Source organism: Leptonychotes weddellii, chromosome 1, assembly GCF_054177405.1.
Source record: "Leptonychotes weddellii isolate Sample4059 chromosome 1, ASM5417740v2, whole genome shotgun sequence".
In the NCBI taxonomy this organism is placed as follows: domain Eukaryota; kingdom Metazoa; phylum Chordata; class Mammalia; order Carnivora; family Phocidae; genus Leptonychotes; species Leptonychotes weddellii.
In genome coordinates this window covers 122922627-122939674 of record NC_138369.1, presented here as the reverse complement: position 1 = coordinate 122939674, position 17048 = coordinate 122922627, and the positions used below count along the sequence as shown (strand labels likewise).

Here is a 17048-nt window from a genome sequence, read left to right as displayed (position 1 = left end):
AAAAAAAAAAAAAGAAAACAGTATGAGTAGGCTTGATGGGATAACCACTCATGAGCTTTTTTTTTTTTCATAATGAAGCTGAAAAAATTAAATCATTGAAGAAATGTTAAACAGAAAGAAAAGCAAGAAGAAAAAGTCACCACTATACTGTTACTCAGTGACTAATACCTCTAAAATGTGGATACATTTCCATTTTTTTCTATACTTATACAGTCTATTAATACAATCTCCAGTCATAATTGTTTTAAACATCAGGATTATTGTAAATATCCAGTTTCATATTCTGCTTTTGCACTTTGATAGCATGTATTTTTCCATATCAGTATGTATTATAGGAAAACATAAGTTTTAATGGCTGTACTGTATTAGAATGTTTGGATAGATTACAAAATTATTTTTTCAGTTTCTCCACTGTTGGTCATTTCAGTTGTTCCAGGATATTTTTAAGTTTCTGTCACAAATGATGTCTCAGTGAATATCTATGTGCCCAGATTTGTGTGCACTTGTCTGATTATTTTCTTAAGTTCTACTTCCAGATGTGAAATTACCAACCACTATTTCCTTTTCAGCTTGGCAAACCTACAAAACTAAAGGAAAGATAATGTGAGCAGTGATCTTTAGCATTGTGATTCTTTACCGGGATTGAGGTTCAGAGCATGACGTAATGTAAAGAGTTGTGACCCAGAACCCTAGGGAACCGGCTTCTAACCCTAGATTGACCTCCAGTCCACAGGAGGCGCAAGAGTTCTTGCTCGGCTTCATTCAGGTGAAGTGTGGGACTCTTCTGAGTTCCTCACTTTGGACCAATTTGAGCAGGGAATTTCTGAACTTGAGTGTGTATCAGAATTATCTGGCAGGGCTTGTTAAACAGAAATTTCTGGGCCTTACCCCAAGAGTGCCACATTCAGAGGTCGAGCTGGAGTCTAAGTATTTGCATTTCTAACAATTCCCAGATGTTGCTGATGCTCCTGGCCTGAGGACCTCACGTTTGAAAACAACTGAACTAGAGCACCTATTTAGAAAAGGGACCAGGATGGTGAGGATGCAAGGGAAATGCCTTCACTTATTTAAAATAAAACACAAGATGTAAGAATCAAAGCAAAATGTTTATCTGGGAAAGTACAGAGAAAAGGATCACCAGATTCTCTCCCCTTTAGCCCAACCATTCTTTTGGGGACTCCTGATCATTTCTTTGCCCATAATGCTGCATCTCAGAGATGAGGTGCTTACCCTTTAATATTCTAGGCCAGATGTGATTCCATACCCCAGAAAATATCTGAGATAAGATAGAATTGTTCAAAATTGGGGCACCTGGGTGGCTTAGTTGGTTAAGCATCTGACTCTTGGTTTCAGCTCAGGTCATGACCTCAGGGTCGTGAGAACAAGCCCCATGTTGGGCTCCATGCCTCAGCGCAGAGTCTGTTTGAGATGCTTTTCTTCTCCCTCTCCCTTTCCCCTCCCCCCACTCATGCAAGCTCTCTCTCTAAAAAACAATAAAATAAGTAAAATCTTAAAAAAAAGAATTGTTCAAAATTACTTTATCAATACTAAAGGCCAATTGAAAGAGAACAAAAAACAGGAAGCAGAAAAAAGTCTAGCTTACATAGTACAAATATCTGACAATTTTATTAGTAAATAGGCTTCAAAAAATTGAAGCTCTGAGCTATTGCACACCAGTCTCCCCAAATGGCTATATCACAGCTGTGGGTCCTCGGCAACTTCCTAGACCTTTTGCTTGGTTCCTCACTTTCCAGACAGAGCCCCAACCCTCCGTATGGCTAGAACAGGGGACATGTCCCCATTCACCTAGCATATGCTGTCTTCTGGTCCACTGTGTGACTAAAGCTATTTAGGGGCAGCCTACTTGGTTTAGCTTGAGGGACATACCTGTTTCTCTAGCAAGTAGTGGGATTTGGTAATTGATAAAGAGCTGACCCAGCCTAAGTTACCAAACACCTAGGCCCTTCTCACTACATCTAGTTAGGCAAAGCCCAATAACACTTTAGTCACAGCATGATTCCAGCATATGTGTAATGAGAATTGTACACCTACAGTAAATAGGCTGCAGGACAGGGCAATGGCTGTTGTCCTGTCACTAAATGAGTATGAATGTGTGCACAGTTAGACTAATTAAAGGAAAAGGGGATGTTCAGTCAGTTTCCATACATGCAGGGGGTTATAATTAGGGTCTTTTGGGTATGACCAAAAAGGATGAATCTAGGGCTGATACATAAACATTATAAGGAAAAGATTAGAGAAATAACACTTAATACGCACTTACCGTATTCTGTGATTGTGGCAGGTAGTTTCTCAGAGATAGAGTTGTCTAAAAATAAAGTCGGTTATCTTAAAAAATAATGGGTTACATGTTACTGGAGGCATTCAAACCAGATTCATGTTCAAGTACCACTTCCAATCAGCCTTCAGTTTATTCCCATTCCCTGGATCCTAGGTTTTGAATGATCCTGAATCACTTACTTTATATTTTCTAACTTGTCTTTCTGCTTCTACTCTAGCTCTTATAATCCATTGCAGTTAGAGCAGTCATTTAAAAATGTGACTATAGGAGCGCCTGGCTGGCTCCATCAGTAGAGCATGCAACTCTTGATCTCAGGTTCGTGAGTTCAAGCCCCACATTGGGCATGGGACCTACTTAAAAAAAAATAAAAAATGTGAAAAATACCATACCTCTACTTAAAACACTTCAATAACATTCAAATATACTTGGAATAAAAACTAAACTCAAGATGCTCTGCATGGCCTGGCTGATGCCCACCTCTCCACTGAGAGAATCTTCAACTCTCTTCCATGTTCACCATACTCCTGACCTTAGGCCTTCTTTCTGTTTTTTTGACCAGGCCACACTCATGCCTCCCTCAGCCACTTTGCATGTGCCATGTTTTCTCAGTGATGTTCTCCCCCAGAACAAGCCAGTTCCATTTTATCATTCCATTCTCCAGCAAAATGTTTCCTCTTCAGAGAAATTCATCCCCACCATCCTCTCTAAAATCTAAATGCCTCTACTTACAACCACCAGTTTTAAACCTATTTTTCCCACTGTATTCTGTCCACTGCCCCTATTACCTCTTTAAATTACTTTATTTATTGGGTTACTTATTACTACCTTTTTCTTTTCTGCCACGGGAATGTGTGCTCCATGACAGGAGAAGCCTTGCCTATTTTATTCACAACAGTATCCCTAGCACCTAAAGTACTGTCTGGATAGAAAAGGGGGCGGGGGGGAGAAGAAGGAAGGGAGGGTGGGAAGAAGGGAAGAAGATACAAAAAGGAGTTAAAAGATTTCTTTCAGCATTGCAGTAGCTAGGACATGTTTTACCAACTACTGTACATTTGAGTTTTTTAAAGGTTTTGTGTGGATTTTAAAGACCAATAAATTTATATGTAATCAGCTTCAGATCCCTTCTCCTCCAACCAAATTATTTTCTTCAATCACTCTGTTATAGAGATGGAGAAAATTGCAAGTTGGTGAGGTTGACTTGACCAAGGTCATGTGGCAGAGCTGAGACAAGTTCTTTCCACTGCATCACCCTGGAATTTCTTAAACACTCCAACCAGACTTACACCTTTTCTCTAAAGAAAGCAAGAGAGAGTTCAGAGTCCTTATTTTTAAACCTGCATTAAATGGAAACCTTTGGAAGAGCAGGTGGTGGTAATGTTATGAATCTGGCTCAGCAAGGGAACACTGAGGTCATGATAGTTTTCACATTTAGTAACTTCAAAAATATAGGGATGATGTAAACTTCCAAAGACTTGTTGCCAACCTAGTGATACTGGTAACTTTGGGCAGGAGGTTGTATCATTGGTCAGGGCAAAAACATGCATAGCCAATGAGCTCTCTCCAGTCAAGAGAGATGCTCTGGTAATGCTTTCAGATGGCTGTCTTGGATTCACATCCTGCCTACAGTAACACTAGCAAGGCTGCTTAAGTTTCCTATTAGATACAAGACAAAAATATCCTATGATGTGAAGAAGTTGTTAAGACCAAAGAGTACCTACTTCATGGAGTTGAAAGATTTAATGAGTGAACACATCTAATAATGTGCTTCACACATACTCTGGCACTTAGTAAGTACTAGTTAAATGTCACTTTTTAAAATGAAAAAAATAAATAGATTGAAATGAGAGTGAATTTGAATGTTTGATTTTCTGAGTGACATTGGGTCACTCATAATTCAGCCTATTTTGAATTCTGTTTCAAGTAACTCATCTTCAGTGGAAGAACCACAAGATCATAGGTTAGAAGTTGAAGGGACATTCATAGTGATCACCTGGTTACAAATGAGGTAACTGAAACAAAATACCACCACCACCAACAGGGACAGAGAGACTTAATCCAGGGCAGTGAAAGACTGCAATTCAAACCCAGATCAATTTTTCCCCAATCCATTGTTTTCTTCTCTGCCCCAGAGAGCAATGTTTATTGCACTTTGCATCTGGCCCAATTTTATTTTTTATTTTTTTTTAAGATTTATTTATTTCAGAGAGAGAAAGAGAGTGAGAGAGCATGTATGCATGTGCGTAAGTTGGTGGAGGAGTAGAGGGAGAGGGAAACAAGCAAACTCCCCACTGAGCTGGTAGTCCAAGGATGTGGGGTTCTCCATCCCAGGACCCTGAGATCATGACCTGAGCTGAAATCCAGAGTCCAGTACTTAACCAACTGAGCCATCCAGGTGCCCCTGGCCCATTTTTAAAACTTCCTTCTACATTAAATACTCTTAAGTATAGATATATAGCTATAAGGTTAAGATATATAGCTCCACCTTTAAACCAGAGGCCCCCAGTAGGTTTGTATTCATTCTACCTAACCTACTGGAAGATCTCATGACCACACTCTAGATATTTCATCACATGGGGGATCAAAAACAGCAGATCCTATCCAAAGACACTTCCAGACATAAAATTCTGTGATTCTTATTACTTATGATGATTCCAAACCAGTTATTCTTGAATGGTTCCCAAATATACTGTTTAAGATGGAAAGGAAATAGGTAAAATGGTTATATCCAAATTGATCATTTAAATTATTTTGCCTGACTTCACTCCAGCAATGTGCCCTTGCAGTTTTTTTATATTTTATGATATAAATCAACTAATTTTCACTATTAATTTACATAGAAACTACAAGGTATTTTAGCTCCATTTGATTGACCTTCAGTAGCATTTAAGTTTAAAAGGAAAGTTAAACAATTCACTTCATTTCTGTGCAGATGGAGGTAGACAAAGTTAATGCTCACCCTGTAGCTATTAGAGATGTCTGCCTGCATTCTCGGCAATTTCTCATATCAAGGGTGTAAAAAGAGTGCAATAGGCGAAGAATGGAAATCCTGGGTTTGAATACTGGCTCTAGTGTTTTGCACAACCTTTGATTCTGAGATAGGTCACCTCCTGTTTCTGAGTTCAGTGTCTTCATCTGTAAAATGAGGGTGGAATCTACTAGATGATTCAACCTCCCCTCTCCCAATAAGTCAAGGTTCTGTTGATAAACACCAAAAGGTTTAGGAGATGGCACAATTAAATTCCTTCTACACTCCCACGTGCTGAGGAATGACTTAGCAGCAGAAAATAGCCATGTTCCTCTCAATGTGGGTTTAGCTTCTTCCAACTCCAAGCAGCTGGACGAGTAAGCAGATGTATTTGTGCTACTGCAGAAGAAAATACCAAGCAGCCTGTACTCCTCAGTGTTTCACTGAGAGATAATTTAGGATTCACTTCCACACATACTAGTAGTCCCCAAACCCTGACAATTTGGTATATGCTTGTGCATTACATTTCTTGTGGGGGTCCGCTCCTTCCCTCTAGTATACAAACAATGAGAGTTCAAATCCTCAGCCTCTCCAACCTGAGTCACTACAATTGCTTTCCAGTCTATGCTTAGCTTCCCTCTTCCTCTGTCTATTCTCATCCCTGTCCCAAGTTGACCTCTCTAGAACAAAAGTCTGACCACAGCCAAGACCTGCTTAAAAAGTTTATGGCTCGATTGCCCTCAGAATAAAATCTAAACTACTTAGCTTTACTTTCACATGATTTGGTCCCAACCTATCTTTTCGATCTCAGTTCCCTCTCCGTTCTTACCCAGACACTCCATGTTCTACCCCAAGGAAATGTTTTCCTCTTGAATAACATCAGACTATATTTACTGAGCATGTTCAAGGTTCCAGGTGCTTTTACGTACATTATCTCATTTAATCAAAGAATATACTTCAAGACAGGTATTAGTATCTCAGTTTTCAAGAGAGATTGACTAACTTGCCCAAGGTTCCTCAGGTTTTGGAGGGGTGAGCAGGGCTCAGACACAGGTCTGTCTCTCTGTGCTTTTTCTACTTGCACATGCTCTCTTCCCAAGACACTTTGCACTTTAACTTCTTTGCACATGCTCTTTACTCATTCTAGAATGTTCTTTCCATTTCCCCACTTATTGTTTAGACCCATCTAAAATGTCATATTCTCTATGAATATTTTTTTGTTTTCTTCTAATGGAATAAACATTCTCTGTGCTCCAGTACTTTCCTTATAGACACACATAGTATTATAAATTATAATAGAGATATTTTTGTGCATAGCTTAAACTCCTGTGAAAATGTAGGCTTCTGGAGGGCAAGGGCCATGTTAACTGCACAGCTGGCATTTAGTACAATGCCTAGAAGATAGGAGGTATTCATTAAATGTCTTTTGGAATGAATGTTCTATTTTATCTTTATTATTCTCATGTCTAAATTTAGATCTGAGAGAGATGTAGCAAAATCAATCACCAAATACTACCCAGTACTAGGGTTTGGCACAGAAAGAAAGCTTACAAAAGAGCAGAACTTATACTTCAAAAATAACTAATTTGTACTCAGAAACGTTGTACTATCTGTGATAAAACGGATTACTCCTAAAATAAACTACAACCATTTTGTTGAAAAAAGTGAAAAAGAAAGAAACATCTCTACTGATACCATGGTTAAAAATAGCTATTTTGTCTAAATTGCTCAAGCATTAGTTGTCTTCCACTCTTGGAGCAAAATAGACTTGCAGTCTTTCTGTGAGGATAGGTAGTGATGTTTTCTTGCAAGAACTCACATCCAGGCAGAGGGTTGGGTGCGTTCCATAGTGAGCACCACATTTTTAGTGTATTACAACAACAATAACAATTACAAAGACACAAGGATATGGCCCAGTCTAAGGCTTTTGTGGAAAGTATTCTTGCATTCACACAGCAGGACTTTCCAGATTTAGTCAGGCATGCCTATTTACCCACCGAGGGAAGAAAACGTCTCAGCAATTTAACATGCCAAGTAGATATCATTTGTACGGAAACTGCCAGCTATTTTAGAGAAGGTAAATAAAAGCAAATCAATGCCAGCAAACTGTGTTTCACGTCTTTGAGATGGCATTAATGAAAGAGAAAGCTTTCTTTTGGTAGCATTTGTTACACATTTGTTACATACACAGAGGCCCACAGGCCTCTCACTTCCCCTCCACAATGTTGCTGCTCTCTAGGCCCTCCCACCTCTGTCCGAGCAAGGAGGGCACAACATGATGTTACTGCCTCTTCTCTCTCACTTTGGGGCCAAAAGAATATTCCAAAACATGGGTTGTATCATGTCACAGGTTTTCATATGAATCTAAAATAATTTACCCTCACTGCCTAGAATAATGAAATGAGGCTTTTAAGGCCTACCTCACTTCGAGCTGGAACACCCTCCCCTATCCCATAAAACTCCTACAATACTATACTCTTTAAGGCACAGCTCAATTATCACTTTCCCAAAGAAGCATTCTAGTTTCAATTCAGATGAAGCCTTTTTCTGAATAGTCTGATCTATTTTGTTGTTGTTGTTGTTTCTGTGCTTTGTATTGCGTTCCCTGTTTATAAATTGTAAAAGCCCCAAGGTCAGAAACCACATCTTTTTTTTTTTTTTTTTTTAAGATTTTATTTATTCATTTGACAGAGAGACGGTGAGAGAGGGAACACAAGCAGGGGCAGAGGCAGAGGGAGAAGCAGGCTTCCCGCTGAGCAAGGAGCCTGATGCGGGGCTCGATCCCAGAGTCCTGGGATCATGACCTGAGCTGAAGGCAGATGCTTAATGACTAAGCCACCCAGACGCCCCTCAGAAACCACATCTCAATGACTGAACAAATGAGTTTTTTTGCCATTAAACATAAGAAAGAAACATAACATGCCGTTAAGCATGGCTGCCTTTTCCTCATAGAAAAATCCTGATCTCAAAGTGTAATCTCAATAAAGAAGATTCAAGTCAGGTTGTGGGGAAATATCATGAAGCCACAAACATTAAAAGACAAGAAATCACATCATAACAATTGACCACTTTCATGGTTCCAAATGTGCTTTTAGAATCCTGCTGGTTCTTGGTGTCCTATCTGAAACTGTTATAAATTCAGTAAGCTAGGCTTGTAAAGATTTTTTTTAAAGGATATGAAGCAAAGATGAACTTATTGGATTGTAAAATCATTAAAAGTGGTTGCTGGTAAGTGTTTTTCAGAATGGTACTTTCTCTTCCTGTCTCTCAGAGTCTTTTGAAAGCACAGCATCCTCAGTGTTTTGTGTTACAGTTGAAGAAACAGGTGCAGAGAGATTAGCTCATCCAAGTCCATGGGGCAGTAAGGGTGGAGAAACAATATGAAAGCAGGAGTTTGATGGAGTTTGACACTGGACTCGTGTTACGATGCCTTGTCTGAGCTACTCTTTCTGCTGCCTCCTTCTTGAAACAAGACTATTCCTCTGTTTTCTTTGTTCCTCATGGAAGTAATCTAAGAAAGAAGCTTAAGACCTTTCCCCAAACTTAAAGCCTGTTCAAGAGCCTATAACTCTGGAATGTATTCTTGAGATTTTAAGATGTATCTTTCATATATGTGAGATATGACTTATCTAAGATGTATTTTAGTCTAAAATATTTTTAAGTTGAAATAGCAACATTCGGGGTGCCTGGGTGGCTCAGTCGTTAAGCGTCTGCCTTCGGCTCAGGTCATGATCTCAGGGTCCTGGGATCGAGCCCCACATCGGGCTCCCTGCTCGGCGGGAAGCCTGCTTCTCCCTCTCCCACTCCCCCTGCTTGTGTTCCCTCTCTCGCTGTGCCTCTCTCTGTCAAATAAATAAATAAAATCTTTAAAAAAAAATAAAAAAATAAAAAATAAATAAAAAAAAAGAAATAGCAACATCCTAATTTTGTAAAATCTCATTGTATTTATTTAATCTCCAAGGTGAATTGCATATTTATGGATTATTTAAAAATCAAATCACTGATACGGAGGAAGTAAGGGAAGCCAGGAATTAAGGCTGACTGAGAATGTTCCCCCATGACAGTTGTCAATGGAGCTGGAAGAAGGATCCACACAGTCCAGGATTGAAGCCCAAAAGTTGTTTGCTTCAAAGAGCAGTGTTACCAACTTTATTTATTTATTGTCTATTGTTTTTCTGTTTCCCAATCCATTGGTAATTGATTTTATCTTCCTTTAATCCTTTCTGCTACTTTTTTCAAGTTCATTTTATTGGTGTCTTTCTAACTTCTTATCTTTTATGCTTGGTGACTTTCTTTCTTGATTGGTAATGAGAACATTAAGAAATAGTCTGCTTTGAGTATAGTTTTGCCTCCGAATCATAAATAAATTATTATAGTTACTGTCAGGTATGAATAAGTGATGGTATAGCTATATGACATTATGCAACACTTAAAACACTTCTAAATGATTTTTATCACAAGCAAAAAAAGTTATAAAGCATGTTATACAGTAACATACCAATTTTTAAAACCCTTTAATGCTTAAAATATACTTCAAGAATATTCACTGGTATTATCTCTAAATGGTGGTATTATAGCTCCATTTTGTTTTCTTCTTTATGCCTTTATATTTTCATTTTTAACATGATTGACAGTCATAATCACTTAAAATTTTTCTATTCAATTTTCTGTCATATTTCTAAAAGATGATTAAGATAATAATGAACACAGGGGTACATGGGTGGCTCAGTTGGTTAAGTGTCACTCTTGGTCTTGGTTCAGGTCATGATCTTGGGGTCATGGGATCAAGTCCTGCATCAGGCTCCATGCTCAGCACAGAGTCTGCTTGAGATTCTGTCTCTTCTCCTTCTGCCTCTCCCCAACCCCCATGTTCTAAATAAATAAATAAGTAAATAAAGAAATAAAATCTTTCAATACCATGAAGATAATAATGAACATATATGGAAAATGTTTATGACATAAAATTTTTAAAAAATACTTGAATGTGTGTTATAATCTTAACCCTGGAAAATTTAATTACATAGATAAAAAATTAGAAGGAAATAGATACAAATATGAACTACTATGTTCTTAATTGGGAAGTCATCAATTCACTTTGTTTTCTTCCGTATTTTTGTAACTTTCTGCAATGAGATAAAATGAATTTTATAAGAAGAAAACAAGAAGTAGATGTTAGTCATTATAAAAGTTTACCCCAGAAAGCTGTTGGAGTTTTTTGCTCGTTTGTTTTTTTGGTACATGCCCACCTGACCCCTAGGCTGTTCGAAGAGCATTCCAACTGCTCTTCCAGCTTCTTTCCTTGTCTGTCTCTCATTCTCTTCTCCACACTGCTGATAGGATCTTGAGAATCCCTATCATTTTCTAATCACAGCGCTCCCCTGATGGGAACACTTCAAAGACTTTTGACCACCTCTGAAATGGAATTTGAAATTTTTGACATCAGCAACCAAGCTCTCCATTTTTAGACTCTGAGTGTAGGTCTATGCTTATACTCACTTTTTCTCTCAACAAATTCTATGTTCAGGTCAAAATGAACACTGAATTCAACTCTCTCTTTGCAAGGGCTTGAGTCCTTGCAAAAATAATCCCATTTTTTATTTTATTTATTTTATTTTTATTTTTTGAAGATTTTATTCATTTGAGAGAGAGAGAGAGTGAGAGAGCACAGACAGGGAGAGTGGCAGCAGAGGGAGAAGCAGGCTCCGCACTGACCAGGGAGCCCGATGCAGGGCTTGATCCCAGGACCCTTGGCTCATGACCTGAGCTGAGGGCAGACGCTTAACCGACTGAGCCACCCAAGCGCCCTCCCATTTTTTAATAACACCATTCCCCACTCATATCAAAATGTAATAAAAATTTCCTAGACCCTTCTTGATTGCCTCTGCTGGAATAAGCAACTTTCTTACATATTTTCATGGCCCTTACATCATACTGCCTTTTATTTTAGTCATTCTTGTTAATGTACATGTTATGTATCCAAATAAATTATCTTGAATTCAGTACATGTATATTTCCTTATTAGTACTCTTTGAAGTTCTGCATCTTATCCAGCTGTATAGAGTCACTATCACCATTATATGGTGAAAGCTTGCATACAATAGATGTTTAGCAAGAGAAGATTGGAAGGAATTATTAAAGAACTATTTTCTTGTTTAAGTCATGATGTTCTGATACCGAAAATCTGGGTTGTTAATTTTGTTTTCTGGTTTTGTTTTTGAATCAGCAAACAGTTGCAAATTTGAACTATCAAACACCAGAATTGTACAATACTCCTTTCCCTGCTAGAGGGCTACGAGGAATTGAGTCCATTCCATGAATCCAAAACTGACAGAAGACGTCTCTAAGTCAGAAGTATGGGTGACCACAGGGGTGAGAGTTGATTGTGTGTTTGGGGAAGGATGCACCAGGAGGATGTCCAGTGAGACACCCTGAGCAAGTCAGCATTATAAAGACAGAGGACAGAGCTGAGTGATAGAGACTACGGAGCAATGAGTGGTAGAAGACTGGTAAGTCAAAAGTCCAATCCTCAGCAAATATATGAGAGAAGTGTTTTTGTCTATGGCTGCCTTTCATTCACATGTTCCCACAGCATGATGCATAGGGGACTTGGTAGCACTTGTAGGACCGATAACAATGTGGTTCCTTTGCACTTATTTTCCCCTTCCTTGCATATTAATAATCAGACACATGTAGCTCTCTCTAAAGTGAAACTGTTTTCAATACTTAATGAGCCTTTCCAGTAGAATTAAAGCTGGTCCGTTCTTGGGATTCAGAAATATCTTGTAAAATCTTGAAATCTTGGTGTTGGGCACAAGAAATAAATTACAAGGGCATTTGGTTCAAAATATCAGACACCAGAATAGAAGGGGGTGGCTGAGAAGTATACTTCTTCAGGCATGGTCTTCCTCACCTGTCCCACAAGCAGTGTCTGACTCTGCAAACAGAAACGAAAGGAACGGATTTTTCTAAAACTCTTAAAGACACAGTGGAACTTCCTTAGAGCCCATCTCAAAGAAACAGTAAGAGAGAGATTCTCTGTACCTCTGCATAGAATTTAGTACAAGAAGATTCCAGACTCCTAGAGCCCCTTGAGACCTCAGCTTCCCCCCTTAGATCACACTCCTCTCTCTGACCTCATTGGATCCCTCCTAGGGAGCAGGAATTATTAATCTAATTGACTAGAACCCAAGAGGGTCACTGTGAGAAACAAGAGTGTCTTAAAGTTAGATTCCATGACCCACTTTTTTTTTACTCTGGATATCCCTTTAGGAAGCTGACCACGCTCTGTGCTTTGTCTTAGCCTCTATGCAAAGGATGAGTGGATGCTGGGGCTGCTTCTCCTAAGCCTCAGGCCTACGTTGTGCTCTCCTTTGTGGGCTTTCCCAGACATTAATAATATCAGCACTTTCTTTCCTGCTTGGCTGCTGATCCTTTGGTGAATATGCTCTTTGGCTAGGAACTCTGGAGAAGAGGAAGGATGAATGGTAGGATTTGGGCAACGAACCAACCGCACCCTAAGCCACACCCAGAATGCATCATTGTGCCTTTTTATAGGATTTTGGAAGGATTAAATAAGAGAATGCATGTAAAATGCTAAACACAGTCCCTGGCATATAGTACACACTCAATAAATGTTAATTATTGTTAATAATACACACAGATCCTAAATATTTGCCATTGGCTATTCGTACCTGATCAGATAGCTCTCAAGTTTTGGGAAAAGTGCTTTAAGGCTGAACACCTGAACATTTGATTGATAGAAACTGGAACAAAATAGGTTGTCTTAGCTTACTGTGAATTTTCTTCCTATGGTTTAATAAAGAAGTAAAAATTTCCTTTGAGGCATACCACTTTCTTTTCTGGGAGAGTTCACTCTGTGGAATGTTCTGGTTATGCATATAAGTACCTCTACTTTGGCCTTTGGGTAGCCAGTGCCAGTGAAAGGATACGAATGCAAATTCCTCAGACCTGCCTTGACAGATTCTGCCTAATGAATCATCAAAGTAGGGAGTGAGCTATATCTTCTCAAAAATTTTTCCTTTCTATATTAAAATAACCTTTTAGATTTTTTTCTTGCAGGACTAAAGAACAGAGTTGGGAGTAAGAGACTGATACTCAAGGAAAGGATCTGGTAGAAGTAACTCTGAAGAGTAGACCCATGTAGCATGTTGGGAGGCCAGAGGCCGAAGAGGCACACAAGCTGCCCCAGCCCCCTTGTGATGCGATTTAGTAGGTAGGCTACAGGAAGCATTGCTGTCTAATAGCCAATATTTAGTTTTCCCCTTCTGGCTTGGCAATTCCCTTTTGCTATCTTCATGTTTTTGATAGACGTTTTTAAGCCTCATGCTCAATGCTTAGGGAGTGGCAGAAGAGGCACGTTCGTGCTTAGTTGAATCAGTAAGAAGCAGGGATAAGTAGCCCACCAAAGAGGCTGTGAGACTGCAGAGAGTGAACCAAGGACTGCAGGTGATGGCTGCAGTCTGGATAATAGAAAATAGAAGCTTTTCTGAAGAATGTTCAGAGGTACTTCTGGAGGGGGATACTCATCCAGCAACATAGATCGGGGCATCCTTTATTATCTTTAGCTATAACTGAACAGGATGATTTGAAAGGATAGAGAACTTGCACAATACAGTAGAAACCCAGAACTGAGTAGCACAGACCATCCTTTGGAGAAGGATCCTGTCCCTGCATCTTACTCTTTCTGGCTTTGAATGTGTCTTTCTCGGGCCAAGGTATATCACCTTTAGATACCTTTTGACTCTCAATACCATCGAATACATTATTTTATATTCAGTCAATCATCCAATCGAGCATTTGTGTTTGCCATGTTCAGGCACCAGAAAATACAAACATGAATAAGACATGGTCACTGAACTCAAGGGTCTATGGGAGAAAGAGAATTGCATAAATGGTTGATTCACATGCATTGCAAATGTGCATGCAGGGTGCTGTAAGAGCATAAAGAGGAGAGGGGGGCAATCCCAGACTGAGGCTGTTGGTTATAGCTTCCTGAAGATGACATTCAAACTGACTCTGGAAGCTACCTCAGATCGTCCATTTGAATCATGCACTCTCTTTCCTCAATTTCATGAAATATGATAAGTACAGGAGAGAGCTCTTCTTGATCATAGACTTTCTGGAACAAATACAAATTAGAGAAGAACAGATTGCTAAGCAGTAGGAGCCATAGAATTTCATCTGTGGAATTGAGAGCCAGCATAGTGATAGTCCATGGGCTGGTTTTCAGTTGACTTGAGTTCTAATCCTGATTGCCACTTACTTTACCATGTCACCTGGGACAATTCAGGAGACACTTGGAACCTCATTTCCTTCACCAGTGAAAAGGAAGTAATACCCTTGCTTGGCTCCCCCAGAGGGCTGTCATGAGAAACAGATGAAGTACTGGGGATGAAGTTGCCTCACAAGACACATGGGAGCTTCCTCATTGGTGGGGAATATATTCTGAAGAGTCTGGCCCTCCTTTAAAGGCACTAGGAGAATGGCTGGTGTGGGGAGGGACCCTTGCAGAGGAGTAGGCAGTGTTTTACTGGAATGAGAGTTCCCATCAATCACCTAAACCAGTGGGAGATTGCTGTCCCAGGACGGGGATAACAGAGAAAGGGAATTTCCTCCAAGCTGCTCCACAGACCTATATGCCATCAGCCAGCATGATGTGGAAAACAGGGACAGCAGTGGGTGAAAGACAAGAAGGAAGGACAGTGTCAGCAAAGGTCAGGGTGTCGCACATCAGTCACCATGACAGCTGCCAGGGCTCAGAGGGCTGCAGAGCCTGATGAGGACGGCCACTGGATTGGATTTGGACACATTCTGGAGGCTTTGCATCACACACCCAGGATGGTGGTCTTTGCTCATCTCAGCTTATCCTCCTACTCAGCCTCTCCGAAAGTGTGCTTTCCAGGCTGCCGTATCTGCTTTCCTCCCAGAAAGGATTACTCATCTGCACTCTCGCAGCCTTGCCATCAACACCAGGGAGAGAGCTTCTGCCTCCCCACTGGGCCAGAGGCCCTCCGGACCACAGGTTATGAAACATAGGAGCTCCACACGCAGATTCCCTGGAAAGTGGATAGGGCTTGTCCAGCATGTGCCTCACGTCCCAGTGTACCTAACACTCCACACCTCCGTTTTACATATTTGGAGAAGCAGAAAAGCATGCTAAAAAAGGGGCTGGATTGTGAGCCACTTCAAATCACGTGAAGGGAACAGATAGTAACTTAGAACTACTAGTTGCTGGGTGGTGTGCTAGGATTGCTCCCAGAATTTTACAGTTTACCTCAGAGCTATTTTTAAGATGGATATTTTTAATACTACACTTCAGATCAATGAACTGAGGCAGAGAGAGGGTAGGTAACTTGCCCAGGGTCACCCAGTCAATAAGTGTTGAAACTAGTAATCCACCCTAAATCAGGGCCACGACAAAGTCCAGGCCCTTGGCCTCGCCCTCATCTAAAAGAGGAGATCACTGATGGGGTCTGGGGTCCCTTCTATGTCCAAAATGCCATGACCCTTTTTAGCTATGTGCTCTGGGAGTAAATTACTTCATTTTTTTTTTTTTTAACTGTAAGGACTATTTGTATCTTACTATCCAGTATATTTTCTCTTTCTGGAATACTTAAGAAATATTAGTTGAATTGAATTGACCTGCATTTTCAAAGCCTCATTTCCTTCATGTCTAAAATTATGATAATGGTCCTTGTATCACTAGCCCCAACAGGTTGCTATGAGGCTCAGATGAAATCCTGTGTTTACAAGCATGTTTTAAAAATATAGAATTGTGATACTATATGGAATATATTACTGTACTATTATATATAATGTATATGCATTCATAAGTATGTGTCATAACTGTACTCAAGGACTATCACAAAAGAAACACTCAGCAACCAGAAGAAAGAAAATGTTGCCAGAATTCTGGAAGTCTCATTGAGCTCCCTTCCAGTCACTAGCCCCTTACCCTAAGGACAACCACTTCCTTGACAGCAGAAGTAAATGTTCTCTGCCTTTGTAGGATACTTCATTAAGGGATAATCCATATGCCTTCTTATGTCTGGCTTCTTTCACTCAGCAACTTGTTTGTGAGATTCATTCCTATTTGTTGATATAATTTTATATCATGTAAATGAAATCTCCGGTAGGGTCACTGGAAGAACCTTGAAACTGTCATCCCTGACATTAAAGAAACAATTGAAACATTTAGTACAAAGAATAATAAAATCACAAACTCCCAGAATAATATGCATAGTTACTTCCTTTGAAAATAGTCTTCTTCCCTGATGCCTTTGTCGTCGTCCACGTTTTCAGAAAAACCTTGAAGGGCAGGTATACTAGGATTGATTTTAAAATGGTATGAATCCCTTTAATTTAAAAAAAAAAAAAGCAAAAACTTAAATAAAATAAGGCAAAAAAAAATCTCTTTTAAAAAATTGATCACATGTAAGGTTTGATGGTTTGCTTCAGCTCTTACTCATTCCGATTGCCTTTAGTCATCTCTTAAATCAGAGAAGGAATTTATATTCAGCTACTTTGTTGAGCGTTGTTTCCTCTCTACTGTTTTTGATAGGGACACTGATGTGAAATTGCAGAAAATCAGATCTAAAAAGAACCTTAGATGTTATCAAGTGCCATCCCCCATTGTGCAGATAAGGAAATTGTGACCTACATGATTAAGTGGCTTGTCAGTTCCAGTCGCGAGGCTGTGAGCAAAAACTGGACTAACTCATTGTACCTGGAATTCTAAATACTTTCCTGTTAAATTGTCTACAG

At 39.6% G+C, this 17048-nt stretch overlaps 1 pseudogene; it reads right to left on the bottom strand.

Moving 5' to 3' along the window:
* LOC102731501 (homeobox protein NANOG-like) overlaps positions 1-16772 on the bottom strand; it is a 19219-nt pseudogene extending 2447 nt beyond the window's left edge.
* Positions 16773-17048: the final 276 nt, after the last annotated feature.